The sequence below is a fragment of the Cryptotermes secundus genome, unplaced genomic scaffold (assembly GCF_002891405.2).
Source record: "Cryptotermes secundus unplaced genomic scaffold, Csec_1.0 scaffold819, whole genome shotgun sequence".
NCBI classification, from domain to species: domain Eukaryota; kingdom Metazoa; phylum Arthropoda; class Insecta; order Blattodea; family Kalotermitidae; genus Cryptotermes; species Cryptotermes secundus.
In genome coordinates this window covers 162918-173605 of record NW_019723314.1, presented here as the reverse complement: position 1 = coordinate 173605, position 10688 = coordinate 162918, and the positions used below count along the sequence as shown (strand labels likewise).

The following is a 10688-nucleotide window of genomic DNA, read 5'->3' as shown; positions in this document are numbered from 1 at the left end:
TGCACAGTTCACAAAAAAAGAAGTATGACTGTCTACATTGCAAGTTCTGTGTAATGCCACTTCACAAAGGGGAATAAGCACTTCTAGAAGCACTGGTAAGTGTTTTCCAAAAATTTTAGTTCATAAAATTAATTAGGACATTTTATATTAATTTTTAGTGAACAGTGCACAAGTTAGGGTAGTAGGTTTAAAAATGCCTTCCAAAAATTTTAGTTCATAAAATTAAGTAGGAGATTTTATATTAATTTTTAAAGTGAACAGTGCACAAGTTAGGGTAGTAGGTTTAAAAATGCCGGTCCCCAGGGTGATTTGAATATTTAAATTGCCAGTCCACAAAGTGTTAAAAGTAAGAACACATTATTATGCAGTTTCACATAATTGATATATAACATGTTTAGAGTACAACCAATTAATGATTATGATATGAACGAAAGAGCAGCATAAATTAATTTCATGTAACAAAAATGAAGAAAAGGAGTTGTAAAATGTGTTGCCCCAGGCAGCTGCTTGGTTTGCCCATGCTGTTTCAATGGTCCCAATGAGTGTACTTCGGTGTTCATATAGAAGTCCCCATGTGTTTCTTAATATGATGCACTGAGCAATAATTGAAACACACAGAACTCTACAATAAATGTATTTCTATTAATATTATTAACCAAGATGTTTGTTTATCACCATAAATAATGGAGATTTCAGAAATGAACTCATTAAAAGTTGTTCCTCATTGGAGGATGATAGTTATGGGCTTCAAGGATGGGTGGAACCTCTTATTACATTTTTCTTGTTATGTGGTTACAATTTGATTAAACCGTAAATATATAAATTAATACAGTTTGTTATACTGCTGCAGTCTGTTGGAGTGTGGACATGTGTAGTACTAGCAAAAATTACTGTTTTTTAAATGACTGGATTTTACATGGAGAGATTTTCTGTCATTTGGAAGGTTTATACTAAGCAATAGTGTACTACAAAGTATGCTTAGTGTTTTTAAGGAGTAGACTGTAAACTTTAGATCTGCTTTATTATGGCTATATTGTAAGGATGCACTGGTCTAGCATAGGGGAGAATATAAACATGTACAACTAATAGTCTTACAGTTTTATAAAATATAAGCATTAATGACTTCCCAGATTGTAAGAGTGGGTCAGTCTGTAAATGCAAGTGGAATTTGAAAATATTTTAACAACAAATTTGCCTACTACCAAACGTTAATGTAAGTGCTAAATCATTACACGATAAATAGACCTATTTGATACTGGTATATTGAAAGCTGCAATAACAAGTGACAATGTTATATTTTGAATCAACCTGCTGGGACAGTGTGGTTCCAGTAAAACAGTGAATATCATAAAGACAGATTTAATGTAAACTATGCACTTCTGGTTTGATTTCATATACCATGCAAGAGCTACATTTCATTATAAATCTAACTGTTGCATATGAAATGTGTGAAGCTTGTAGGATAGCATTACACAAGTATTAGAAGTCAGGTCCTCCAAGTGTCTTAATAAGGAGTGAAAACTGTTTTCATTTTTCCAGTAAACTTTGAAAAATACTTGAGAAAGCAAATGATTGATCTATTCTGAGTGGGGGAGGAACACTATTACAGAAGTTGAATATTCTTTCTTCATTCTGTGTACATTTTCCTCAAGATGATTGCCAAGTGAGTATCACACGTGTGAGGCCCTGGATGCACCCTTTGGCCAAAAGATCAGGCATTGTGACAGGATTTTCATGGCTTTCCTTAGTCCCTTGAGGCAGATGCTGGGATAATGCCTCATTAGACCACAACTGCTTCCTTCCACATTCTTTCCAATTCACTGTTACTGATTATCCTGCTGGTCAATGCTGTACAGTTTGAGCTGCTGACACTTACTTTAATTAAGCCATAAATAAGTAAAAAATAAATACTTTTTGAGTCACATAACTTCATTTACTTAAATAGTATGCTGGAACCTGTTTTCAGGGGACAGTAACATTAAAATATATCTTAAGCATGGATTATGCTAGGTTAGTTTACATACTTATTTGTAGCAACTTTGTTGCCAGGCAAGCAGACAATTAGACAGGAAAGCAAACAGTCTGAGAGATATACTCATAAAAAGAAAGTGGGAAGAATTTTCAAATTCACTTGCTACTCACTATCATTTTCACTAGCCAGCAAGTAAACAAACCTCATGTAGTAAGGCACACAATTGCATCAACCAGTAGAATGAAGACACACATCCTCCAGCTAGTGATTTTAACCATGGTTTGACAATCTCAGTGTGATAAGATACTCATCATTAGATAGTTCACTTGCTAGTAAATTTGATGGCAAGTAGTAAGTAAAGTCATCTACTGTAATTGACATCTTAGGGAAACTGATTGTGCATGTGAACAGGATTGAACTGGCTCAGTGGAAGGTTTAGTTTTAAACAGTTTGATTCTATTTCCATTCAGTTCACCTCTCTATTCCTCCTGAACTCATGTTCCTGTGTTTTATCCAGACATGTTAGTGTAACTAATGAACACAGTCTTTAGCTATGGTATTTTAAATTGATTTTCAAGTTAAGTCATGGAAACATGACCCAAGCAAGAAAGAAATGAAATCTGTACAGTGTGAGTAATGGGAAAGAAATGAAGGAGAATACATGAATGTATAGTATGTTATATTTATTTGAAGTTCTTATACTTGTCTGTACTTCTAGGAATAAATTAAATCTGTACAGTATTGATAATGGGAAAGAAATGTAGGGGAATACACGAAAAGTACAATTTGAAGTTCTTTTGCTTATTGTTTCTAGTTCTCTTAAATTACATTGATTTTAATACACTAATTAATAAATCAGATTAGATATTTCTTGTTGATTGTTTCTGATCACATCCCATTCCTTAATGACAGTTTTTAACCCCATTTAACTCAAATCAAGAACAGTAGTAGTTTTTAAAATGTGAGTTCACAACTTTTGTTGAGAGCTGTACAAACTTAATAAAAGATTAAAAACAGTAAAGCACAATTTCCATCATGATAACTCTAAATCTGAATGTAAGGTTTCTGGAAATAATTCAACGTAAGAATGTGCATTCAGGAGGTGTACACATTAGTTGCAATGAACTTAGATCAGATACAAAATGTGTTTAAAAAATGTCCAATATGAATAGTTCATCTACCTGTTTGCTATATGCATTGAACTCACTGAGGGAAAGTTTAATGAAATTGACCATCTGTACAAATGTTGACATTTTACGTTGTGCATTTATCGTGTTCTTTACATTTACAAGTCTCGACACAGATTCAGAATTTGTCTTCCATATTCCACTTACCTTGTCTCCCATTATCCAGGTATGGTATAGCTGGTGCCTGGATGGACTTAAATTTTAAATATATGAGCCTTTCCTCTTTTTGCAGGACTTTGAGGCAATGGTATATTTTACTTGAAGTCAAGTCTGAAGTGCATTTCTGTTATTAAAACTAAGAGGCTAATGTAAAATCTAACTGTAAAATGGTGTAGGCTTGTCTGTCATGAAGCTGATGCCATTGTATGCTACAATTTGTAAACGTCCTGTGTTGATGTGGATACCATGTACATAAGCACGGACAATGATTATTGCAAGACTGATTGGCTGTGGGAATTGTAACACAATTAATTGCTCAAATTTCACTAAAACTCATGTCATCTCTAAATACTTTTGCACTAACAAGGGAACGTTTTTGACTTTTTTGAAGCTTGTAAGAAATTGTTCTGCAACCAAGAAAAAGATGTGTCCTGAAAAAATATCTTCTGTAGGTAGTGTTTGTAAGCACATAGATGTAATATATGGTTTTCCTACATGTAGTAATAAGATTAATAAACTGTAAATATACAAAAATAGTTTTTCCACATCAGTGGAGGGAATAATTAAGTTTAAGAAAAAGACCTGATTTCATATATACTGAAACCATCATACATGTTGTATGTAAATACATTCATGTAAGTTGCTTGGACTTTGCATTTGTAGAAGGCAGAAAAATAATGTCCACATTAGACTGAATTTCAAAATTACATTGAGTTAATGTTGTCTTGCATTGAATTCACAGAACTGTTATTTTTGTTCCTTGTATGCATATGCAAGTTCTCTCTGTAGGATTCATACCAGCATAATTATGTGTAGATTTTGTATTAATATTTCAGCACATATTAGTACTTTACCACAGAAAGAAACTTCTATCCCTCTTCTGAAGCCACAAGTTCACATTACAGAAATACTAAAATTTTAGAAAACAAAGTATGAACTGATTTCTGTGAGAGCACTTCCTTCTTGGATGTGCTGCTACATAGTCTGATAAATGTTTACCAATATTTTAGAGGAACATTCTGCCTCCATCTTCAGGATCGAAGAGTAATCTGATTACTTTTTCACCCACTCTGTATATTTATCCCAAATGTGAGTAAACATGTGCCAGACTACACAGTGTCACATCACAGAAGATGGTACTTGTAATGGTCACCATGAGAACCTTAAATCAGACATGATTTATGGAACTTAAGTATATGGAATTAACTGTTAAAATTGCACATAGTGCAGTATATGTAACTTCCAGGTAAGGACTACTTCCTTTATTTCTTCGTCACAAAATGTTAAACTTATATCAAAACAGTATTATTTATCCTAAGGTACATTATATTCATTAATATCATTCCCTTGGTATACATTTAAATTTCACAATTGAGGAAACATCTCCAGTGCTCCCTCATCATAGTACAGTTGTGGTCATAATGCATTTTATGTGTATCCTCCATTCTAGGTGTAGTGTCAGTAGTTGTGGTAGCACTGATGGTATGCATACTGGTTTTGTCTGTAGGTTGTAAATTATGTGCAAAAAATGTTCATCTGCGTGATTACACTTTCCATGTCTTCTAAGTGAATACCAAAACCTCCAAAAACTTTTCTTTGGAGCCATGGTTTGTTTTTTTCCAGCATATGCTTGGTCGTACTATAGTATAATTCCTTCATTTGTGAGGAAAGACATAATGTTTTTAATAATGTAGTTTGTAATATGCATTGGTGTTTTCACCTTATATTATGAGAAACAGAGGGAGCACTTTATTAGAAGTGTCCAAATTGTTACATAAAATAGTGACTTTCATCTTACATTTCAGTTGAACAGGGGCATGATTTTACACATTATATTCATTAATTTATGAAAAGAATTATTACTGTTTGAAGACATTTTTGTTAAAATCTCTCCTCTTAGAATTGCCATCTAGTCAAGAAAGAACTTCATACTCCGCATTAGAATTCAATTGCATGTGGGAGAAGCGAGTAAAGGAACTTCCATAGCATATTTAAGAATTTTTACTAACGAAAAATAATGCCTTACATGTATAGACCTGCAATACAAAATAATATATATCTAAATTACCATCAGTTTGCCTGACAATTTTTATCCATACTTCATTCACTTTTACAATATAAGAAGTTACATTTTCAGCTGATGATACAACATGGACTACGTATTTTTTAATTTTAATGCCCCTAATACAGGGATACACACAGAACCATTAAAAACAATCCCACATCTCCCAAACCAAAGCCGAATAAAGAAAACAGTGTGTGGCCTTCATTTTTAACAGATCTTGTAAATTTAAATTACTTATTAATGTTATATGATGCATCATTAGAATGGTGTAAAATTAAACACAGCAGGAAACAGATGATGTGATGGGATGGCCAAGAAAGCATACACATGTGAAAATGTGACAGTTTTCACAAAGAACTGACATAAGGTATGAGTGTTATAATCATTATATGATATTTCAAAATATTATTGTATGTATGCAAATGGAAATAGATCCAACAGCAGGTCCTGTACTACCAGACTGTATTGCTTAGAATTTTTCCATGTAGCACATAAACAAATTTACTGCCATTTTAATGTCTGGAAGAAGACAGAATTATACACAATTTCAGAGAATGTGTTCAGCCTTGAAGCAGAAATGTCCAGCTTGCCTGTACAGAGCAACACAGACTGTCTTTACAGGCAAGCAGGAGACTCTTTAACATGCTGCCTCCTCCTTTATTGTTGAAGCACGTAGGGAGAGAATAGGTTCAGATATATAGGCTGGTTGCAAATGTGGTTACTCACCATTATGGGAGGAGGAAAAGAAATGGAGCCTGTTTTGGGCCAGTGGATACAATAGGCAGGAAAACAGCCCATTTCAAGATCCAAGTATGTTTTTTTCTCAGGAAAGAAACTAGATTGTGGGGAGAAAAAAAAAGGAGCACAGTATTATTTTCCATTGCAGGAGGGAAATGGACTAGAAAATTGGGGAAAGAATAGCCCTTTACAGGGCTCCTGCAAATGGAAAATGTGAAGTCAACCCTGATTTCTGCATCATGTTTGGATGTGAGCTCTAGTGTAAAGGTAATTAGGAAGCATTAAGATGTGTTGTAGTGATGTTTGAATTATACAGGGCATCTCAGGAGGAAAGGTCAATATTCTGGGAGGTCAGAGTATCAGTCATTGTAAAGAAATAAGTGTACATATATGTGTCCTATTCTGAACATTTTCTGAGATGAGCTATTACACTGTACAGACACGCAACACACCATGTCCTTATGAGTTGAGAAGTGCATTAATGTTGATGGAATTTTTGAAAAGGTATTATACTAGGTAAATTGTACCAACTCTGTCACTTGAACAATAAATACTGGGATTAGAAACAGTACATAATACCTCTTTCTCATCAACAATTTTGGAACTGTACAGTGAAACAGCTCTATCTTGGAAACTGTTAGGAATAATCCTGTACACTCTTTCTGCTTAGGATGACGGATACTATGACCGCCCAGAATAGTGACCTTTCCTCCTGGAATACCCTGCATATACCCTTTTATTTCATGTATTCTGTGGAATGAATCAAATTGAAAGTGCTTTATGTTCTGCGGTATGGCAAAATGCATCATATGTAATTAACTGTAAAGAAGGATGTTTTATTTGGTAAGCAATTCATTTTTAATATCATATATTAATTTACATCATTAATACATTATCATGGAGGTTGTATTTTTAATTGTAATCAACTATAACAGACGTTTCATAGCAGTTTTTATGTCTGTTAAATTTACTGCAGGCACTGGTTAACACACTTCAAATTTACATACAAAAATGTATTTCTCCCCCAATATTTTAAATTGAAAAGTATATATTTCAAATACTGGAAAGCTGGTGTTGGTATTCTGAATGTGTATGCAATCCTTGGTGTGTTATGTGAGAATTTTTTATATTTAATATTGTATGATAAAAGAACATATAGCAGTCATTGACATTCTATGCTTTTAGAATGGCGTATAATTGTACAAATTAAACTACAGCATAGTATTTTCTGGGAATGAGCAAGTTTCACTATTTAATATGGTGGTTAGAGTATCTTTGCCGATTTTATTTACATTCATAATGTTTTTCTCCAAGAAAAAGTTCTATTTAAAGGCATAGCAGTGGAAAAAGTTATTTTTAAATGCCTTTGCTGGCTTAACATTAATACAGTTCTAGTATGTTGGAACTATTTTGCATTTCACCAAGCTCTGCAGTATTATCATAATTTATCTTCTAAGTACTTCCTTATTATTCTTAAGCCACAAATATAGTTTTACAAATGTGGTACATCAATTATCTTTGTTGTAAATGTTTAATTACTATCATGATGAATTCTTTTGAGATCAATAAAGTATTTTGATGTGAACTGAAATTGGTCTAATAATTTTCAAGAATATGTCATTAAGTAAATTTAATTATTACAGGTCCATGTTATTTTATTTCAAATGCCTGAAATTAATTGGAATGTTCAAGAGGTGTGTATCCATATGCTTTCAAAAAACTTTTTAAATGTTTTATACATGTTCTGTTTTAAAAATCTGTGATGTGATTATTAGATTACAGAATACGAGTGGGTCAAGACTGTTACTGAGAGAGGGAGGACAGTCTGCAACTTTGTACAGCATAAGAACTTCTGCTACTGTTAATGACTGTAGCACTGATGGGTTTAATATCATTTTACCATAAATGGGCAGATGTCACAACATATGTAACTCAAACCCGATATGTCCTATAAGATGACCTATTTTATCTAACAGGATATTTTCCATGAAAATTCCATCACTTTAATTTATTTTCTACGTGTCTTAGTGTTAGCCCTTTATCTTCTAGTAAATGTTCTAAAATTAGGATTCTTTCAAAGTTCTTTTCACTGTTACGAATCATATGCAAAACCAGACCTGCCAATAGTATTTGACCTAGCCATTTCCTGCAAAGTAATTTATGCAGTTCTATATATATCAAATTAACTGGAAGACAAGAGTACATGATTCTTCAGTTATACACTGAAAGGTATAATGACTGAAAAAATATATGGGATCACTACTCGTTACATCCCTGAAGACAAAACTCTTCCTCTTGAGGATCGCAAATCGTACACAGGAACTAAAGTTTACGTGAAACTATTACTAACTATGGGGCTGGGGATTTTTATGAAGCCATATGCTGCTCTAAATTCTCGAAAAGTTATTATTTTCAGTCACTCTAAGACGCATAAACAAATTATATCAAATACTAATTCTCAACAGAACACCTACTCCTCCGACCCTCCGACCATTTCTGCGATGGCTCGTAACGCTTCTAACCTCCTTTTCACCACGTCCAGCACATGCAACAGGTTGTAGCACATCACCGGCCTGCAAATCGAGCCTTTCCAAGCTTCCCAACATTGTAATATTTGTGTGCCGTACATTTCGACTCGTGGATTAGCTTCGTCATCTCTACATACTACGGCGACATACAAATCATGGATTAGTAAGTATATTGAAATTAGGGAATTCGATTACTGTACGCCATAACTGCTTCAACTGTGTTTCATCAGAGCAGTTAACCCAAATTATGCAGGCGATAGTTCAGATAAATATTCAGCAGCGCCATCATGATTGCCAACAATTGATGGAATGTAATTCATCCGAGATTAAAAGCGATGACAAACGTTGATCGTTATTGGTGCAGTACTGCTATTGGTCAATAGAATGCGTTATGATTGGTTGATCAATGGAGACCAATCAAGTTACAGGGTTTAAAACTGTTTATAGCACAGAACGCAAAGAAGTTTATGGACTCTTTATATGTTGACAGGGCTGCTAGACTTTTTGTTCAGCGTTAATTCACATACATCATCATTATTCACTTCATCCAAATAGCACAAGCCGGTCTAATCCATCACAGTGTAAGTAATATAATATTGCATAAAATAATTGACGCATGCTACTTCTATCTACAGAATAACGGATACAAATTATATCCTTATAGTGACTGTTCCTTGTGTTGTACACTTCATTCCCGTTATATATTTTCTTAATTTCTGTTGTTTTATATATATTTTTTTTAATGTTAGTGGGGTAGGACTAAGTCCATTTTACTGCGGCCACTTCTGGCCCATTGTACCAGCCCCAGTTGATAGGTGAGGGTGATTGTGAAGCAATTTTTGGAATGAAGATTGGCAGGGGAAACTGAAGTACTCGGAGAAAACCTGCCCCAGCGCCACTTTGTCCACCACAAATCCCACTTGACCAGACCCGGGATCGAACCCGGACCGCAACGGTGGGAAACCAGAGACTATCCGCTTGAGCTATGGCGCGGCCTACATTGTTTTATATAACTATATGTCATTAGGAAGGTTCAGAAAAACCAGGTGGGACAGAAATTGAATGGAACACATCATCTGCCGGTCTGTGGTGATGTAAATCTATTAGGATATAACATACATACCATAATGAAAAATACGGAAACTTTAATTGATGTTAGTAAACATAAAATTAGGCAAAATGACTAATATTATGTTGCACGTAAAATTGCTTGACCCATGTTTGGATAAAGAAAATTTCACCCGTCATGGGATGCATTTGAATTCTAAAGGGAAAGACAAAGTGGCAAGAATTATTGGACAGTATATAAATGAACACCTAAATAGACAGGATAATAATATCCTTATGCTACCATGAACTAAGGACAATAAGTATCCCATTTCTTTGATGGAGGTCTCTGCCAGTGTATGTTCAACAGAAGTAAGTTAAATAAAGTGAGAGTATCTGAAAGATCAAAAAACCACCTGTAATGAGACCTAATAATTTTTTATGGTCAACCAATTAAATAATGCAAATATTAGGCCTAAAATACTAGGACCAGAAGTGTCAAAATTAATAATTTTAAAAATAATAATAATAGAGAAGATAAAATCAAATCGTATAAATCTGATTCTGTGCTTGATCTAAATCAATCAAGTAAACCTGCTTGTAGTCATTTAATAGATAAGGAAAATAAAAGGAAAATAAAGGTAAATCTATTTCATCCCCTTTTCAGTGTAAATTAAATTCTCAGCAACAAAATTCTTGTATGATAAATTCACATGTTAACTCTTTGACTGGTGTGAAGGGTATTTAAATCCCACCCCTGTCCTGGCAGGCCCTTTAAACCTTATGTCGCTAAAATGCATGTAGTTACTTTTTCCTAAACAACTTCAACAAAAATTGGTTTTTAAAAACGAAATTTTCAGGAACTAATTAAAATACAATATTTTATGCAATAAATGCCTTTCCATACCTCTTTATTAGTTTTTCTTCCTGTGATAAACATTGAAACATGAAAGTTTGCAGAGAGCCACACCACAGCCTGCACACATGATACT

General features: G+C 33.9%; 1 protein-coding gene across 3 annotated transcripts in view; it reads left to right on the top strand.

Moving 5' to 3' along the window:
* Positions 1 to 278: 278 nt before the first annotated feature.
* The window catches only part of LOC111861830 (kinesin-like protein KIF20A), a 66242-nt gene continuing 55832 nt past the window's right edge, over positions 279 to 10688 (top strand). Inside the window, exons 1-2 of one of the 3 annotated variants that reach the window (XM_023846732.2) lie at positions 279 to 8812; positions 9140 to 9230. The gene's annotated coding sequence lies outside the window, so the exon portion shown is untranslated. Of the gene's footprint in view, positions 8813 to 9123; positions 9231 to 10688 lie in introns of those variants that run through there. The other 2 variants (XM_023846734.2, XM_023846733.2) reach the window with 2 other exon arrangements.